We start from the raw sequence: 19,885 nt of genomic DNA, 5'->3' as shown, positions 1-19,885 counted from the left end.
TCAAAAGTGGGTCTTACAGGGACCTCCCTGGTGGTCCAGTGGTTAAGACTCTGTGCTTCCACCGCAGGGGCATAGGGTTCGATCCCTGGTTGGGGAACTAAGATCCCGCATGCCGCACAGCATGGCCAAAAATTAAAAAAAAAAAAAAAAAAAAATTAAGTGGGTCTTACAGAAGGGGCCATCTAGAGAGAGCCCCTGAGCACCAGTGATCGCTCCGGAGCTGGGGAGGCAGCAGAAGGAAAGGCAGGCAAGGCCCTTTCCTCATGGAGCTTAGAATCCCGCGGAGAGACAGACAATAGAAAGGGAGACAAATAAAAACAAGGTAGCTTCAGAGAGAGGTGAGTGCTCTGAGTGAAATGAAACAGGATAAGGCTGTTAAGGAGGGATGGGGCTAGATGAGGGGGTGACCAAAGAAGGCTTCCCGGAGGAGGTGGCACCTGAGAACTAGGACGTGAGTGACAAGGACAGCCACGAGAAGACCTGGAGCACGAAGTGTTCCAGTGCAAAAGGACAGCCAGTGCAAAAGCCCCGAGGCAGGAATAAATTCCTGTTCAAGGAACTTCGAGAAGCTGGTGTTTGGAGCTGCAGGGGGAGAGGGCAGGCGGGGCAGCGGGCCAGGGCTTGCAGTGGGTTTCAGGAGAGGCTAGTGAGACATGATCTAGTTTGTGTTGAACTAAGATCAGCCTCCATTGGGTTGGAAGTTCCATCTCTTACATGCCATGTTGGGGGCCCCAAGAAATTTTTAGGGCTTTCAAGGGCTTTATCCAGGAACCAGCAAACCTCCTAAACCTACATACTAGGAAAACTGAGAGGCAGAGAGAAAGGCCACTTGCCTAGGGGGCCCCACTGCTTCCTTCCTGGGGCTGGCATTCAAGCCCAGGTCTCTGATCCTGGTCCCTGAGACCCATCCTCTCCCCCCAGGGCCACCCCACCAATGGAGGATGGGAGGGGGTTCACTGAGGCCGCAGAGCTGGAAGATGGGCCCAGCGCCCCAAGGCTTCCAGCTTCAGCCGGTGAGATCCCAAGGCTGGGCTCCAGAAAGGAAGGGCATATCCCAGTTGGGCCTCATCCTGCATCACTAGGCCCAGTGCTCAGCCCTCAGCTGGCAGTGGAGGCGGGCGGTGGTCAACTCCAGGAGCTCAGCCAGCCAAGAGCAACCTGATTGAGCAGGAAATGGGCCTGCAGCCAGAGAAAGCATCAACCAGCACCTGGAGGCTTTGTTCCCTTTATTCCCGTTGCAGGCTTTCTGAGGCACCTGCAGCTGGGCCTCGGGAGCACCAGGGCCAGGAAGGGGCTCCCACGGGATCTGGTTCTCCCAACAGGGAGCGGCCTGACTTGTGACCCGGAGGGAGGTCTCCTGATATAATAACAACAATAGGTTCACTTACTATGTGCAAGAGACATTTCAGTTAACCCTCACAACAAACCGAGGAGGCATGTACTATTATCATCTACATACTACAGATTATGAAATGGGGGCACGTGGAGATAAAATGACCTGTGCGAGGTCACACAGTATAAGGAAGTGAGAACAGTATGGGCTTTGGAATCAATGAATCCCAGCCCTATTTGCCTCTATGACCTTCGGCAAGGCATTTAAAAATTTACAAGCCTGTCATCTTATTCTGATCTCAGAGGACTGCAGTGCCAATTAAATGATTTGAGATATGCAAAGCCTCTGGCGCGTGGCTCTCCATCCAGACAAGTCTTTCTGTCCTCCTCCCCACTTCCCATAACTCTGTGACCTTGGCATGTTACCACCACCGGGCCTCAGTTTCCTCATCAAAGAAATAGGTACAATGACATTACGCAATAGGGCTGTTGAAATCCTGATGCTCTCCTGAGAGGCATGCCTCATCTTTTGAAAAGGCCCCATTCCTGAGACCATTCAAGGAAGGTGCCATTTTACAAAATTGCCATCTTTGCTTTCTATCAAAATAAACAAAGAAACACAAATAGAAAAACCAGTCTTAGAGCCATTCCCCATTTGAGACAAAAAGCCAGTATTACGCACACTGCTGGGCTTAGAAGGTTTTCTCAGAAGGAAAAACAGAAGTGACAGCTCAAGTCATAACATGGCTACCAGGATTCTCTCTAGTTCCACAGCCTGGGACAGACGACACCACCCACAGCAGCGGCAGCAAGACGGACAATTGTAGGCTCACGCAAAGTACCAGGGAAGATCCTCCAGGGATTTCAGCCAAAAACAAGACAAAACACTAAACTCCTTTTCCTATAAATAAGCCAATATTTTTCAAGTTCTTGTATCAGTAAATGCTTCTTACCCCCAATAACAGGGAATATACATGAAAACATAGGTACCACCATTGTTGTAGATACACATCAGGGTGGTGGTCCCAGCTCTTCCCAAGGGCCATGCCTGTTTCTCTCAATCATCTTTTGGGGGATAAACTGCTCTTTCTCTGGTCCAACTCAGCCATTCATGTAAGGGCTGCCAATCAGTCTACATCACTGCCCCTGGTCACAGTGATTGGTCCAGGAGAAGGGTATGTGATCCAGAAAAACAAGGCTATCAGAGCTTTTACCAGAATTTCAAAATTGGAGCTGGAGAGGAAAATCCTGTTCCTCTTGGACTGGTGAGCTCGAAGGATATAAATCCGGACTAACGACAGCGATTTTCTGGATGCAGAAAGCCTGTTTGCAAAAAACAGGGGATGAAGACCTCAAAGAGAGAAGCCATGATGAGTAGCAGGGTGTCCTGACATGATAATCTCAGATTCCTGTCGTCCCTAAGGCAGGCTCAACCCTTCCTGCCCATCTGCTGGTGGTGTGTTTCAATGAGCCAATAAGCTCCTTCCCATACCTTGGGAGTTAAGAGCCCTGCCTAACCCAGCCACCAAGCATTGTGTGGTAATAAACACAGCAGTTCAGTAGGAGAGATGTCACAGGCAGGACTTGATGACTTGCCAAGTGAAAGTTTTAGGCAACCTGGGCTGTGACGGCAGAGACAAACAAGATTACCTGATTCATTCAAATCAACAAACACTTACTGAGCCCCTAGCCAGGGACAGTATTAGGCATTCAGGATATAACAGTGAATGGGACAGACTAAGTACTTTCCCTCACTTTGGAGTAATCAGAAGGGACTTCCTGGAGCTGGGGAGGTTGTAGGAAGTCACTGAGGGATGGTAAAATCTGGCCAGGCAGAGAGTGAGGGGGAGAAAAGCATGAACAAAGATATGGAGGCATAAGACTCTTGTCCGTGAAGGCGCATTGTCTTGTATCTCCATGGTGCCTGGCTACAGCGGGCACTCAGTACGTTTTGTTTTTTGTTTTTGCTTGTTTGTTTTAATAAATTTATTTATTTTTGGCTGCGTTGGGTCTTTGTTGCTGCGCGTGGGGTTTCTCTAGGTGCGAACGGGGGCTACTCTTCACTGCAGTGCATGGGCTTCTCAATGCGGTAGCTTCTCTTGTTGTGGAGCACAGGCTCTAGGTGTGCGGGCTTCAGTAGTTGTGGCATGCAGGCTCAGTAGTTGTGGCTCACGGGCTTAGTTGCTCAGCGGGACCTTCCCAGACCAGGACTCGAATCCATGTCCCCTACATTGGCAGGCAGATTCTTAACCACTGAGCCACCAGGGAAGTCCTGTTTTTGTTTTTTTTTTTTAAAATAGGAATAAATGAGGTAATACATGTAAAGATCCTATCTTTTTTTAAAAAAAATTATTTTATTTATTTTCTTTATGCTTTTGGCTGCGTCGGGTCTTAGCTGTGGCACACGGGGTCTTCATTGAGGCATGCAGGATCTTTTTGGGCTTCTCTCTAGTTGTGGCGTGCAGGCTTTCTCTCTCTAGTTGTGGCGCACAGGCTCCAGAGCGCGTGGGCTCTGTAGTTGTGTTGTGCAGGCTTAGTTGCCCCATGGCATGTGGGATCTTAGTTCCCCAACCAGGGATCAAACCCGTGTCCCCTGCATTGGAAGGCAGATTCTTTACCAATGGACCACCAGGGAAGTCCCTGTTTTTGTTTTTAATATTTATTTATTTATTTGGCTGCACCAGGTCTTAGTTGCGGCACGTGGGATCTCTTTTTTTTTTGAGTTGCGGCATGCGGGATCTAGTTCCCTGACCAGGGATGGAACCCGGGTCCCCTGCATTTGGAGCGCGGAGTCTTAACTATTGGACCACCAGGGAAGTTCCTCAATACATGTTTATTGCATGGTATGCATAAGTGAATGAATACGTGAGTGAAGTAAAGTGCAAGTCATTTGGGGGAAGAGCAGGTCATTCAGCTTGGCAGGAGAAGAGCTACTTTTAGAGAAGGCAATGTTGAGGAAGGCAGATTGAAGCCAGACCGCAGAGGACCTTGCTGAAAAGTGTGGACTTGGCCTGGGCCACACCACACAGTCCCAATTCTGGCAGGGCTCGTAGGAGCTGGCCAGGCAGGACAGTGGATCTCACAGGCCCCGTGGGGCCCCCACCTCTGTTGTGGTTGCCACACGCATGCTCTCTCAGCCTCGCCAGCCAGGCTCTGCTCAACACCCTAACCAGCAACCCAGCTACCCAAGGTCATGCCCCAGACACCACCGCCCTTCTGGCTCCTGGGTGAAGCTGCCAGCACATCACTCCTGCCCAGTCTGTAATTTAAACATGATCTCCTCCCAGCCTGACTGCTCGTCGCCTTCCGCACCCCAGATGTACCCGCTGCAGGAGCTGCCCAAAAAGAAGAGGTCTGGTGTCCATTGAGCCCCTGACCTGGGCTACAGGGAGGGGCTTGAAGTCCCAGCTAGGCTGAGCCTGGGCACAGCTGGGGTCACCATAGTCGGCTCCTGAGCTCAGAACTAGGGAGACCATGCCCCCTCGTGGCCAGGAGACAGTCAGCACCTTGGTCTTCCCGGACTACGACATATTTACACTTTTACTTTACTTTAGGGAAGTTTTAAAAAAGGAAATACATTTCTGAAAAGCTGAGAACACAAATCACATAAGTTAGGTTGACATCTCAAGGAAACTCATAGTAAGACTTCCAGAAAAAGCTATTTCAGATTTTCCAAAGCCAAAGCAAATTTTTCTGACTCTAATTTCTTTTACGTTTATCTGCTAAAGCAGGAGGATGGGATGTCTGAAAATTGTTGTTTTAGGTATTTTCCAGCTCTGTGAAGAGTCTTCCCAGGTTAATATGTTCCGTGAGGTTATGGAACATGCCTTCCACTTCTTTTGTGATTCTCACAGCCCTGTCAGGGCAAGTGGATACCTCATTCATTAAATAATCTGTGAGAGTAAAGAGCTCCTCTCTACACATTTCTCAGCTTTGAAAACTCAGCTTTTCACCTGCATAGTGTTTGTCTGCAATGGGGGCAAACCTCTGAGCATTGGTGATATTACCTTATTTACAAGCATTTTTGTCTACAATACGTAATGCCCTGTATTAGGTGCTCATTGTTGTTGCTGGTGGTAGTGTTTGTGGAGGAGGAGAATGGAGATTGAAAAAAAAACTACAAGACAGATCCTGATCTCAGGGGCTGTATCCACCTTAGACAGGATATACACACATGACACAACTTGCAAACAATCACAAACTAACAGCAGGGTATAAACTAAACATAAATGTGCTGAGAGCAGTAATCAGAGTGGGTGGAAGGCTGATGGCAGGACACTTGCTGGAAATATGGTCTGAGAGGAGTCTGGAAGAATGCCAGGCCCGAAGACTGAGGCCTTCTGGGACTGAATATTTGTCAAGAAGGAGGCCAGCATCTACACAACTTTGGAGATACAACCATTATGCCTCCAAGGCATGGTGGCCTACCTGGCACCTCCTCTCACTGTTCCATCCTTGCCAAAGACCCCATACTCCTTCCCACCCTCCTGCTCCTATCATTGGGCTGCCATATGGTCAAACATGAACCACTACCAGGGATACCTGGCCCACATGTACACCTCTTACTGCCTCTAGCCAACCCAAGGCTATTCCTAGGGGCATCAGAATACCCCTTGCCAGTACAACCTCGGTGAGGTTCTACTGATTATGCCTTTGTCCTGCCTCCCTCCTAGAAGGGAGCCAACCAAGTTCTTTGGATCCCCAGAGTCATGAAGTCTCCCAATCCCAGAAGCCAGGTATTCTCATGGCAGTGAATACTTGGGCAGGACTGATGCAGGCCTATACATGGATGGGGCTGTAGTACACTACAGGTGGTAGCCATGCACTCTGACTGTGAATAGCCTGGAAGTTTGTTCCAGTCATTGGGTTCAGTATAGAGGTCAGGGGTTATGAAATGCAATACATGAAGTGGTGTAGCTTGAGGGCAGGAGTCAACTGTTTTAACCACATCTCAGACCAGGAAGGTCATTAGTGAGGAATATTGGGTGCGAGAGGATTGAGAGATTCCACTGGGTCTGTCCATTCTTCACTAGTAATTTTTCAAAAGACAAAGCAAATGCTAATTGATTCATTTTAGTTGGGTATAGAATTGCCACACAGTTTGGAAATCCGCAGGAACTAGAAAGTTGCTCAGTGAATAAGAAATTCAAATAAAGACAATCAGATGAACCAAACAGCTGAAGACATCAGATCAAGAAAGCCCAAGGCAGTCATCTTATCACCCCAAGTTCCAACTTTTTAGGATCATCTCTACATTGGATTCCACCAGGCCTTTTTTTTTTTTTTTTGTGGTACGTGAGCCTCTCACTGTTGTGGCCTCTTCCGTTGCAGAGCACAGGCTCTGGACGCGCAGGCTCAGCGGCCATGGCTCACGGGCCCAGCCGCTTCGCGGCATGTGGGATCCTCCCAGACCGGGGCACGCACCCGCGTCCCCTGCATCGGCAGGCGGACTCTCAACCACTGCGCCACCAGGGAAGCCCCTCCACCAGGCCTTTTAACCACTCAGGCTGCAGCCCCCTCTCAAGACCGTAAGGATTGTATATTACCCTAGGCAGTTGCCCACCCACCGTTTTTGGAACAGCTTGTGGCCCTTTCTCTGGGGGGGATTTTGCTGTCATTGATGACCTCAGCATTTGGACCTGTACCTGTTTGGATTTGGCCAGTCCCTGAATGACCCAATTAGACTCTGTGATCTGGCTTCTGGACAGAACAACTTTGCTCCTGGGCTCAGGGTGGGGGGCAGGGCATCATTTGGGATAGTTTTGGCTCTAGGTAACAGAAACCGTACTCAAGCTGGTTTAATCAGTGAGGACATTTATTGTGTCATTTAATAGGAAGTCCCACGAGAGGGTGGTTTCCAGGTAAGCTGATACAGCATCTCAGTGAGGACATAAAGACCCCAGTTCATGTGTTCCTTTGTTCACTCCTTCCCTGACACAGGAGATTGTGCCATTTTGCCCTTCATGCATGAGAGTCCCTGCTTCCTCACAGCCCTACCAACAGAATGTATTGTCAAACATTTGGATTTTTGCCAATCTGATAGGTGAAAAGTGGTATAACAGTCTTATTTCAATTTTAATTGCTCTTACTATGAGTTAAGTTGAGCATTTTTTCCTGTGCTTAAGGGCTACTTACTTGTTTTTCCTTTTCTGTGAACTTTGTCTTCACCTACTTTTCTCACTTTCCATTTGGGTTGTTGACCTTGGATGCAGGGTTTTTTCCATCTCTCTGCTCTGGCCTTTTTAGTGCTTGCTTCCTGCTCAGGCTGGAACCAAGATGGCAGCAGCAGTTCTAGACATTGAGATGTTCAGAAATTAGGTTTGTCACTTTCTGTTTGTAGCTAACCCAGTTCCACTTTCCAACCCCCTTCTCCCTTTCCTGTTTCTTCTTTATTTTTGTTTGTTTTTTTGGTCTCGCCGTGCAGCTTGTGGGATCTTAGTTCCCTGACCAGGGATCGAACCCGGGCCCCCTGCAGTGGAAGCACCGAGTCCTAACCACTGCACCGCCAGGGAATTCCCATCCTGTTTCTTCTTTGGACAAGAAGGGCTAAAAACTGACTTTCCCAGTTTGCTTTGCAGTGAGGAGCAGCCATGGGACATAGTCCTGCCCAATGAGACGAAAGTGGGAGAGTACGAGGAAATTTCTGGGAAAGATTCGGTCAGAAAAAGCACAGGTGTCACTGGTATAGCCCCTTTCTTCCTGCCTTAACATGAACAGAATGGCTGGAGTGGCAGCCTTCTTGACACCATAAATGAAAGAAAAAGACAGTCACAGAGATGTTGATCCTAATATTATTGGAGCCACTAAACCAACACCAGGAACCACCTACCTCCAGAGTTTGTACACAGCTCATTAAATATCTTCACTCTTAAATTATTATTTGTCAGGGTGTGGGCAGAGGGGGGTGTGTTCTCTTACTTGCTGATGAACACATTCCTAACTGGTACACTGTGGCTTTCTCTTAAGAGGGAGAAAACTTCCCAGAAGTCACCCTCCCCCTTTCCCTGGACTTCCCCTCAGGACATTGGTCAGATTGGGTCACATGTCCTTTCCTGAACCAATCACCTCAAGGGGCATAGGATTCTCCTTAGGTCAATGGGGTCATTCCTGGGGTGGGGGCAACGTTCACTGAGGCATATGGATACAAGGAAGAGAGGTGGAAACCAGAGGCAGGAGGATGGTGGCATTTTTAGAAAGGAAGGGGTGAGGAATGGCTGCTGAGTGCACAGGCAGTGGGGTCTCCTGCAGTGAGTGAAAGAGTAGCCTCAGCTCGGGGCTGCGCCTGGGGGAGTGGCTTGTGTCTCACCTGCATGGACACGCTGCCCAGTCACACTGCTCTAGGGCATTGCAGGCTCTGCCTGAGTGCAGAGATTTGTGACCTGTCTCACCTGTTGGGCAGCAAAGTCCTGTAAACTACGAATGCATAGCTACATGAGCTACATATACGTCTCTCAATGAGGTCAAAGAAGTGGTTGTATTTCCTTAAAACAAAAACAAATTTTCCTTAATAAACGAATGGATTATACCAGTTTATAAACTCCATGAGGGCAGGGGTGTGTCTTTTTTGGTTTCTGCTGTACCCCAATCCCTAGCAATTGATTAAAAATGTTGAACAGGACAGAGGCTTTTTTTTTGGCCGCACCTCGCAGCATGCACCCCCTGCAGTGGAAGCTCGGAGTCTTAACCACTGGACCCCCATGGAAGTCCCCAGAGCTTTTCAACACAGACCTTGACATCAATCAGTCCACTGATTTGGGGCCTCTGATAATTCAATCTGCTACCGTCCGACTGATTTATACTGGTATCTACCCTGTACTTCTCCCTCTCCACTACAAGACTACAACAAGAAGTCTATTTGGAGACCTGCTGAACCCAAGGATATGTGCATCTAGCATTTCAAGCCAAGGGTGCTGTGGAGCTGAGGCTGGTGAACCCATTCTGGCTCTCAGGAATCATTGCTTCCTTTTCTGGGGCTTGCCAAATCACCTCTTTATTCCTGCTCAGCCCTCTGACTCAACGTTTGAAGTCTCCACGTTCTTTCCTTTTAATATCGGGAATGGCCTTTTGACCCTCTCCAAACTTCCAGCTCATTTTCTGTTGTAATATCTCAAAAACCACAGGCAGTGACTCAGAGTCCCATTGCCCAGTGATGGGGATATAATGAGTCCAGGCCAAAGAACATTATTTCAAGGAGCCAGGAGCTCATTTACAAACTCTCTAACCCACCTTGGACTAGCTAAGAGCTAGTTCCTCCCCGACGGTACTCACTCACACACACACTTCTCCTCCAGGTCTGAAAGGCAAAGGCCCCATCGCCTGATGAGTTCCCACCTTCCAGCATTCCGCCCCCAGCATCTAGCAGCAGGCCTGCTCTTTCTTTCATCTCCTTGCTCTGAAGAGAACTAAAAGCTCCTTTTCATTGTTCTCCCTGGCAGTATTCTATTACAGTTGTTTATTTCCTCCATTATAAAAAGTAATATAAACTCATTTAAGAAAATGTAGAAAATCCAGCTAAGTAGGAAGAAGGAGTAAGGAAAAATAATATACTGCCCCCTATACCTAAGGTCAAGCACAGTCAACATTTCAGTGCCAGAAACTAACACAACATTGTAAATCAACTATACTCCAATAAAAATTAAAAAAAAAAAATCCCAGTCACACCCTTAAAAACAAAACATTTCAGTGCCTTACGGAAGCTATTCCGACAGGTCTCCCTTATCCTCATATGCCTTCTTTATACAATTTCCTTTTAAATCTAACCTCTAATAATGAACAGTTTGTATACCTCCTACAATACAATTATAGAATCATTGTGAATGCGAACAAAGATTTAACCCACAGCACCCTCCAGCACAAGGGATGTTTTCTCCAGGAACAGGTGACCATGTAGAACATGGCATGACCAGGTAGGGATGCTCGGATAAGGCCATTCCTGGCAGCAGCTTGTACAAGCCCAGAAAAGGTGTGAGATGTGCCCCTCATTATTACAGTCATGCTCTTTGGGGAGGAGGGGGTAGAAATGGAGACAAAGGGGTAGGCTTTCACTTTCACTTTATATACTTTACAAAAAACTACGAAAAAGAATGATCTTTGCAGAGATTATTACCTTAGTGTCTTAATCTCTGCATATGTTATATGGTGAACATATGTTGCTTTGGTAATCACAGAAATATAACACATGTGTTATGGGCTGAATAGTGTCCCTCAAATCTGTATGTTGAAGTCCTAACCCCCCGTACCTCAGAATGTGTCTGTATTTGGAGACAGGACTTTTAAAGAGGTAATTAAGTGAAAATGAGGTCATTAGGGTGAGCCCTAATCCAATATGACTGGTGTCCTTATAAGAAGAGGAGATTAGGACACAGATGCTCATAGAGGGAAGCCCAGGGAGAAAATGGCCATCTGCAAACCCAGAAGCCTCAGGAGGAGCCAACCCTGCCAACACCTTGATCTTGGACTTCTAGCCTCCAGAACCATAAGAAAATAAATTTCTGTTGTTTAAGCCACCCAGTCTCTGGCACTTTGATATGGCAATAATACAAGCTCTTGGCTTTTCAAATTTTCACACTGAAGGTTATCGCTGGTCATGAGAAACGCACAGGTTCAGGAATTACTTTCCCCCCCCCCCCCCCCCCCCCCGCTGTGCTGCACAGCATGTGGGATTGTATTTCCTCGACTAGGGATCAAACCTATGCCCCCTGCAGTAGAAGCGCAGAGTCTTAACCACTGGACTTCCAGGAAAGTCCCTCCTTTGAACTTTTCAAAGCGGATTTAACCTTCAGTGTGGGATGCAGGTAGCCACACCCTTTCCTTCCCTGGAATGCACTGCAGTGTGAGGTGATGTCTCCCAAGTTTTCGCTCCAGGTAGATTCAGATCCCACTGGGACCACCTACAGGGCAAGACCATTTAGGCTCTCTTATCCTCAGTTCCCACTCTGTAAAGCAGAGAGAATAAGAGCAGACAGCCTTTTTCTTTAAGTCCTAAGGGAGATGAGACACGTAATGGTGACAGCACAGCACAGCGGTTAGGAGACCAGATCCCCAGCCCACACTTGCTGAGCTTGGTGGTTCAGGTCCTGGCTCAGCCACCTTCCTCCTGGGTGGCCTTGGGCAAAGTGCTTCTGCCCTCTGTAAAATGAGGATTACAAAAGCATGATGATGGGGACTCAGTGCATTAATGTATCTAAAGTACATATATTGAGAATTAATATATCTAAACTACTCTGTCTAGTAGAGTAGCCATCAGCCAGCTGCACCCGTTGAGCACCTGAAATGTGGCTCCTTCAAACTGTGATGTGCCGTTAAGTGTAAATTCACGTCGGATTTTGAAGACTTAATAAGAAAAGAGAGTGTGAAACATCTCACTGATAATTAATATTTTGCATCTTTTAGATTAAATAGAATATATTTTACAGTTAATTTCACTTAAAAAAAACTTTTTAAAATACAGAGCAGTTACTAATTTTCCCCTTGGGTATCACCCATGTGTACATTAGGTATACATATTACTAATTTCTGTTTGTATTTCTTATTTATTTATTTATTTACTTTTGGTTGCATCAGGTCTTAGTTGCGGCAGGCAGGCTCCTTAGTTGCGGCTCGCTGGCTACTTAGTTGCGGCATGTGAACCCTTAGTCGCAGCATGCATGTGGGATCTAGTTCCCTGACCAGGGATTGAACCCAGGCCCCCTTGCATTGAGAGTGTGCAGTCTTATCCAGTGCCACCAGGGAAGTCCCCTGTTTGTATTTCTTAAACAGTAAATAAAATAAAATGCAGCTACTAGAATATTTTAAATTATATATGTGCTGGCACTGTATGTTTATTAGACAGCTGGCTTAGAACAGGGCCTGCCTGGCATGTAGCAGGAGTAACTGAAGCCGCTATCAGTGTTTAGCGCCTGGACTTGGTAAGCACTTATCAAGTGGCGGTTTTTGTTCTGAAGACTTCTCAGGGGCCCTCTCCTGCTTCTGCTTTGGAGATCTATGCCTGGAAATGCATTGTCTGTTTCCCTGCAGGATTTTGTCATATTCACCCACTGGGAGAGCTCCCGGTCTTTCCTTTAATCTTCGCCACCCCCAAGACCTCTCCAGGGATGTCTACACACATGGGCGCACACACACACACAGACACAGACATACACACACACGCAGGTGTAGACTTTCTCGAGGTCTAGTCCTCCATCATCTCCTGTCACCCCTGCAACTGTGGTCCCCAAGCACCTCTGCATCCTGCACTGAGATCACCTGGCCTGGGTTTGGGGATCCCTCTTTGCCATCATCATTCTCTGCTTTCTCCTCAGGCCCTGAACTTCTGAGGCTTGATCTGTGATGCTCAGACAGATGGAATGTTGCCAGCAGGGGCTGTTAGCAGGCTGCCAAGAGGCTGCCCAGAGCAGCTTTTACTCTGACAAATTCACTCCTGGGGTCCCCAGGTCTACCCACGTCCTGGCAGCTGGTGGAGAGAAGATGGAGTCTCAGCTGTGGACTTGGACAACTCAGTTTCTCAGGAGGTCACGTTTTCAATGCATTTAGCGGGGTGAGAACAGTTTTTGTTTTGGAAAATATCTGGATCAGCCACTTTGGTTGAGGAAGGGGAGGTGCCAGGGCATGGTTAAACGCATGAGGAGCTAAACAGCTTTACAGGGGTCGTTAACAAGAACTTGGGGAAAGGGACCCCCAAAAGAGAGAAGACAGGGGAGAAGGTCAGGAAAATGAAAAGGGGCCAGAACACAATAGCAGGAGCCTCAGCCTAGGAGTTATGTGTCTAGTGAGAAATTCCCAGTGGCAGGGACAGAATGGCAGTGGGAAGGGACTTTTTAAAAAAATTGTGGTAAAATACACATAACATAAAATTTACCATCTTAACCATTTCTAGGTGTACATCCTCCTTGTTTTGTAACCATCACCACCATCCATCTCCAGAATTCTTTTCATCTTCCCAAACCAAAACTCTGTACCCATTAAACAATAACTTTCCATTCCCCCAGCCCCCGCAACTGCCATTCTATTTCCTGTCTATGAATTTGACTACGCTAGGTACCCCATATAAGTGGAAACATACTGTATTATGTTTGGCTTATTTCACTTAGCATAATGTCCTCAAGGTTAATCCATGTTGTAGCATGTGTCAGAATTTTCTTTCTTTTTAAGGCTGAATAGGGCTTCCCTGGTGGTGCAGTGGTGGAGAGTCCGCCTGCCGATGCAGAGGACACGGGTTCTTGCCCCGGTCCGGGAAGATCCCACATGCCGCGGAGCGGCTGGGCCCGTGAGCCATGACCGCTGAGCCTGCGCGTCCGGAGCCTGTGCTCCGCAACGGGGGAGGCCACAACACTGAGAGGCCCGCATACCAAAAAAAAAAAAAAAGGCTGAATAACATTCCCTTGTATGTATAACCACATTTTGTTTATCCATTCACCCATTAGTAGACACTTGGGTTGCTTCCATCTTTTGGCTGTTGTGATTAATGCTGCCATGAACATGGGTATCTCTTTCAAACACTGCTTTCAATTCTTTTAGGTATCCATCTAGAAGCAGAATTGCTGGGTCATATGGTAATTCTATTTTTATTTTTTGAGGAACTGCCATGCTATTTTCAACAGTGCCTGTACCATTTTACATTCTCACCAACAGTGCATAAAAGTTCCAATTTCTGAAAAGACAACCTATAGAATGGGAGAAAATATTTGCAAATGATATGACTGATAAGGATTAATATCAAAAATATATAAACAACTCATACAACTCAACATAAAAAAAAAACAACCTGATTGAAAAACGGGTGGAAGACCTGAATAGACATTTTTCCAAAGAAGACATACAGATGACCAACACGCACATGAAAAGATGTTCAGCATCGTTAATCATTAGAGAAATGCAAATTAAAACCACAATGAGATATCACCTCACACCTGTTAGAATGGCATCTCCATATCAGGATGTGGAGAAAAGAGAATCCTCATATGCTGTTGGTGGGAATGTAAATTGGTATAGTCACTATGGAAAACAGTATGAAGGTTTCTTGAAAAACTAAAAACAGAACTACCATATGACCCAGCAATTCCATTCCTAGGTATATATCCTAAAAAATGAAAACACTAATTTGAAAAAGTACATGCAACCCAATGTTCATGGCAGCACTATTTACAATTGCCAAGATATGGAAGCAACCCAGGTGTCCATCAACAGATGAATGGATAAAGAAGATGTAGTATATATATACGATGGAATATTACTCAGCCATAAAGAATGAGAATTTGCCATTTGCAACAACATGGGTGGACCTATAGGATATTACGCTAAGTGAAATAAGTCAGAGAAAGACAAATACTATATGATATCATTTATATGTGTAATCTAAAAAATAAAACAAACTAGTGAATATAACAAAAAGAAACAGACTCACAGATATAGAGAATAATCTAGTGCTTACCAATGGGAAGTGGGGGGCAAGATAGGGGTACAGAATTAAGAGGCACAAACTACTATGTATAAAATAAATAAGCTACAAGACTATGGCCAATATTTTGAAATAACTATAAATGGAATATAACCTTTAAAAATTGTGAATCACTGTTGTACACCTGAAACTTATATAATACTGTACATCAACTAATACCTCAATAAACAAAAAAGAGTTCTGGGAATTCCCTGGCAGTCCAGTGGTTAGGGCTTGGCGCTTTCACTGCTGTGGCCCAGGTTCATCCCTGGTCAGGAGCTAAGATCCTGCAAGCCATGCGGTGCACCCAAAAGAAGAAAAAAAAGAGTTCCAATTTCTCTACATCCACACCCACATTTTTTTTTCTTCTTTTTTTAATAGTAGCCATCCTAATGTGTGTTAAGTGGTATTAATTTGTATTTTCCGAGTGATTAGAGATGTTGATCAACTTTTTAATGTGCTTACTGGCCTTTTACATACTATATTTGGAGAAATGTCTATTCAAGTCGTTTGCGCCCCCACCCCTTTCTTTTGTGGTTGAAACCTTTTTAAAAAAAATAATTTATTTATTTTTGGCTACGTTGGGTCTTTGCTGCTGCTCATGGGCTTTCTTTAGTTGTGGTGAGCACGGGGATACTCTTCATTGCGGTGCTTGGGCTTCTCATTGTGGTGGCTTCTCCTGTTGTGGAGCACGGGCTCTAGGTGCGAGGGCTTCAGTAGCTGTGGTGCGTAGGCTTCAGTAGTTTTGGCATGTGGGTTCAGTAGTTGTGGCTTGCGGGCTCTAGAGCACAGGCACAGTAGTTATGGCATATGGGCTTAGTTGCTCCACGGCACGTGGGATCTTCCCAGACCAGGGATCAAACCCATGTCCCCTACATTGGGAGGTGGATTCTTAACCACTGTGCCACCAGGGAAGTCCCACCTTCGCCCATTTTTTAATCAGATGTTTGTTTTTCTGTTGTTGAATTGTAGGTTTTTTTTTTTTTTTTGCGGTACGCGGGCCTCTCACTGTTGTGCCTCTCCCGTTGTGGAGCACAGGCTCCGGACGCACTGGCTCAGCGGACATGGCTCACGGGCCTAGCCGCTCCGCAGCATGTGGGATCTTCCCAGACCGGGGCATGAACCCGTGTCCCCTGCATCGGCAGGTGGACTCTCAACCACTGCGCCACCAGGGAAGCCCTTAACATCTTTATTGGAGTATAACTACTTTACGATGGTGTGTTAGTTTCTGCTGTATAACAAAGTGAATCGGCTATACGTATACATATATCCCCATATCTCCTCCCTCTTGCCTCTCCCTCCCACCCTCCCTACCCCACCCCTCTAGGTGGTCACCAAGCACCGTTCTGATCTCCCTGTGCTATGCGGCTGCTTCTCACTAGCTATCTATTTTACATTTGGTAGTGTATATAAGTCCATGCCACTCTCTCATTTCGTCCCAACTTACCTACCCTTCCCCCACCCCATGTCAAGTCCATTCTTCACGTCTGCATCTTTATTTCCATTGTTTCTTTGTTTGATGGTTGGTTGGTTGTTTTTTTTCTGGGAATCCCCAGCAACACCCCAACTATTGTTCCGTTTCAGAGAGGTCTGCTGGGATCCCATGACCAATTAACCATTTTCTCAAGTTTATCAAGGTGTTTTTCTACCTCCTTTTTTACAGTTTAACTCCCTCTCTCCCTCTCTCTGTCTCTGTATCTCCTCTCATTACTTGAACTGTGGGCAAACACTTTCCTCTTGGTCCCCTAAGAATCACTCTGACCTGGCCCCAAGCCCTTTGTTTGGATATCTCAAACTCGGTGATCAAACCCAAAATCCAAATCCACTCCAGCAGCAGACTCCACCAGGAGACCAGCTCTTCACCTCCTGGGTCTTCCCATTCCCAAGTCCCAAACAGTTAGGCTACCATATTGATTGTCTTCTTGTCTTTTATTTTTAAGATAACATTTTTAAAAAATATTTTATTTTATTTATTTACTTTTGGCTGTGCCACTGGGCATCCGTGATCCTAGTTCCCTGACCAGGGATCGAACCCGTGCCCCCCTGCAGTGCAAGTGTGGAGTCTTAACCACTGGACCACCAGGGAAGTCACTGGTTTCTTGTCTTAGATTCCAGGGCATGCAAAGATGTTGTCCTGGCCTTGTCCAGGGAGGCCCTTAGTCTCTGCAGATTCAGTGGGGGAGGGGAGGAACCTGCGAGAGGCCAAGGCTTCCCAAGCACACACCATACTCACTGATGCTCAGCTCCACAGGCCCCCACGGCCCCCCTCCTTCCCTGGCTTGAAGATTCTCTTCCCACTCCACATTTCCTTCCCTCCTGGCCCCAGGGCAGACCTATTCATTAGCCACCTGCAGCAATACAATTCCTTCTTCCTCTTCCCCTGTGTGGCATGTTTCTACGGTTGGAGCACCTCAGAGATTCCCACGGAGATCAGCCTTCTGGAGGCGGAGGAGAGGGCATATGGCCACCGCTGTCCCAGCCAGACCACAGTGGGGTGCTCAGGGGGCGTCCTTCCCTTCCACCCCAAACGTGGCTGTCAGATGTTCTGGAAACAAGGGTGCTCACTCCTGAGGTCCCTGGAGGTTGCTAAGGGTACCTTGAGGTTGTCTCTATCCCATGGGTTCGACCCAGGACTTCAGAAGCTGTCCAGACCATGAAGTCCAGCAGTGCAGATACAGAGCAGCCCTTTTGTTCCCAAACTGCTCTGTGGGGTCAATGTGAGTGACAGTAATTGGGAGAGGCTCGTCAGAGGGAGCCTCAGAGGAAACCGGAGGAACCACCCCTCTGTCCCAGTGGCTGTCCCCCTGACTGTCAGACCTGGAAGGACCAGGTCCTGCTGACACACCTCCACCTTCCACTGGCTACCCTCTTTAGAATTTTCTGCAAGCCGTTATCCACACACCACCATAATGCTCTTTTTATATTTAGCCTCACTTAAAAGCTTTCAATAGGGACTTCCCTGGTGGTCCAGTGGTTAAGACTCCGTGCTCCCAATGCAGGGGGCCCGGGTTCAATCCCTGGTCAGGGAACTAGATTCCGCATGCTGCGATGAAGATCCTGCATGCCACAACTAAGACGCAGCACAGCCAAATAAATAAATATTGAAGAAAAAAAAAAAAGCTTTCAATAGCCTCCCACCAATCCTGGAATAATGGTGTCCTTACCAGGCCTTCAAGGCCCAATGTGAACCAGTCCCTGCCTGTTCCTCTGAACTCACCACCCATCCCTCTCCCCTAGCTCACCATACGCCAGACACACTGATCTTCTCCTGGTCCCAGCATTCCAAGACCGTTTCAGCCTCAGGGCCTTTGCACTTGCTGTTCCTTCTGATGAGAATGCTCTTCGCACAGATCCTTGTCATTTGGTTTGCGGCTCAGAAGTCAACCTCTCCTGACTACTGCAGTCCAGAGTAGCCTCCCCTTCCTTATGCTTTATCTCCTCATACTATTTTATTTTCTTCTCCACACATACCCCTTTCTGAAGCTTAAGCTTCAGGATCCCTCACTCACATAGGCCCCTTCCAAGGGGTCTACCTAATTTTGTATTATTTTCTTAAAAAGAATCCCCTGCCCAGCCAACCCAACTGTGTAAGCTTCAGGCCCCACAAAATCTAGATTCATCTGTATCTAGAGCAAAGGACCAGGCTGTACTTGGTACATCCTGTGCCTGCCGCTGCCAGGAAGACAAACTCAGCATTCACCCTGTCAGGCTATTTCAACACACCCTTGGCCTCTCTGATCTCTTCAGGTCTGGGTGCCAAGAGGAAACTTTGCCCAGGAATCTTGGTAACTGCCCTGCTCACTGTACCCTGAATTCAAGGTTGGGGTCGGGGGCAGAGTGGGAGTGGCATGGGGGAGGGGATGGGGGTGTCCAAACTCCAAGAGCTGTTGTTTGTGCTTCTCCCTTCTGGACACCCTTGCCTTGACTCCCCCAAATAGACATAAACTTTCTCAATCGGCAAGCATACCACCCTCAACTATTCACCCAGGAGACTGAAAAACCTAGACTTCCGTAGAATCTTTCACCTCTTTCCTTTCTGAGCTTTTTTGCAAAGGTAATCCTAATGTCTATCACTGATTCCACTTCTTACCATCTTGGGCATATATTTAGTGCACAGGTCTTAACTCTCCCTCTGCCTTGCCCCCGGCAGACCTGGCTAATTGATCACAGAACTTTTCCAGGTGGGCCTTCTGTGTAACCACCACCAATTGATCAGAGAGGAAACCTAATTATCTCCTAATGAAACTCAGGTTTAAATGACTGAAGAGGTAAATCTGGTTCAAAGGAAAAGGGCTAATGCTTCTGATGAATTCCTATATCTATGCTGAGTCCAGGGAGGCCAGTTCCAAGGACATATTTTCTATTTAATTAAGTGAGGGGAGACTTCGGGAGAACACGGCACCTTGCAGTACCTCCCGTGACACAGTGGAAAATTCACTGATCTGGAGCTGGAAGTCCTGCTCTGTTCTGGGCAAAACGACTCACTTCTTCATTCTGCGCATGGGGTTACTATGCATGTTGTCCCAGTCAGCTCAGGCTGCTGTAACAAATTACCCCAGACTGGCGGCTGAAACAGATAACGTTTACTTCTTACAGTTCTGGAGGCTGGGAGTCCAAGAACAAGGCGCTGGCTGATTCCATGTCTGGTGAGAGCCCTTTTCCAGGTTACAGACAACTGGCTTCTCCTTGTAAACTTTCTGGAAAGAAATCCAGAAACACCCTCATGACGTTCTTACTGGGAGTCACAGTGAACTGTCCTTAGTATCGGGAGAGACTGTCCCCTCCTGGTGGCCAAAGCAGTAAGAAAGTTGATGGGGAATGAACTTAATGAGCTTAAGGGCTAGACACACCAGCATTCACAAAGAAGCCTGTCTGTGGTGCTGGGCGAGGACTCCTGTGGGGACTGTCCCCCTGCACATGTGTTACTTCCTACTTCAGCTCACCTCTTGCCAACCTCCTTCTACAATTCTCCCAAACTGGTTGTCATAAACTCCACCACCCTCCTTAGTGCTCCCGACTATTCATCCCCCTCGCTCTCTGCCTCCCACTCGTCAGAGGAAAAAGAGGCCACCAGGCAGCAACCATCACGGCTCCCTCCTCCTTTTTAAATTGAAAACT

The 19,885-nt window shown here is 47.1% G+C and overlaps 1 protein-coding gene across 8 annotated transcripts in view; it reads right to left on the bottom strand.

Annotated features, from left to right (window-relative positions):
- SEMA4B (semaphorin 4B) overlaps window positions 1-19,885 on the bottom strand; it is a 91,835-nt gene that overhangs the window by 50,944 nt on the left and 21,006 nt on the right. For 4 of the 8 annotated variants that reach the window (XM_067696783.1, XM_067696774.1, XM_067696803.1 and 1 more), the window contains one exon: window positions 7,468-7,623. The exons of 1 other annotated variant lie outside the window; for it this stretch is intronic. The gene's annotated coding sequence lies outside the window, so the exon portion shown is untranslated. Of the gene's footprint in view, window positions 1-7,467; window positions 7,624-19,361; window positions 19,465-19,885 lie in introns of all 8 variants that reach the window. 3 more of the 8 variants (XM_067696812.1, XM_067696795.1, XM_067696820.1) reach the window with 1 other exon arrangement.

Source organism: Pseudorca crassidens, chromosome 1 (genome assembly GCF_039906515.1).
Source record: "Pseudorca crassidens isolate mPseCra1 chromosome 1, mPseCra1.hap1, whole genome shotgun sequence".
NCBI classification, from domain to species: Eukaryota; Metazoa; Chordata; class Mammalia; order Artiodactyla; family Delphinidae; genus Pseudorca; species Pseudorca crassidens.
This window is presented reverse-complemented; position numbering and strand designations above follow the sequence as displayed.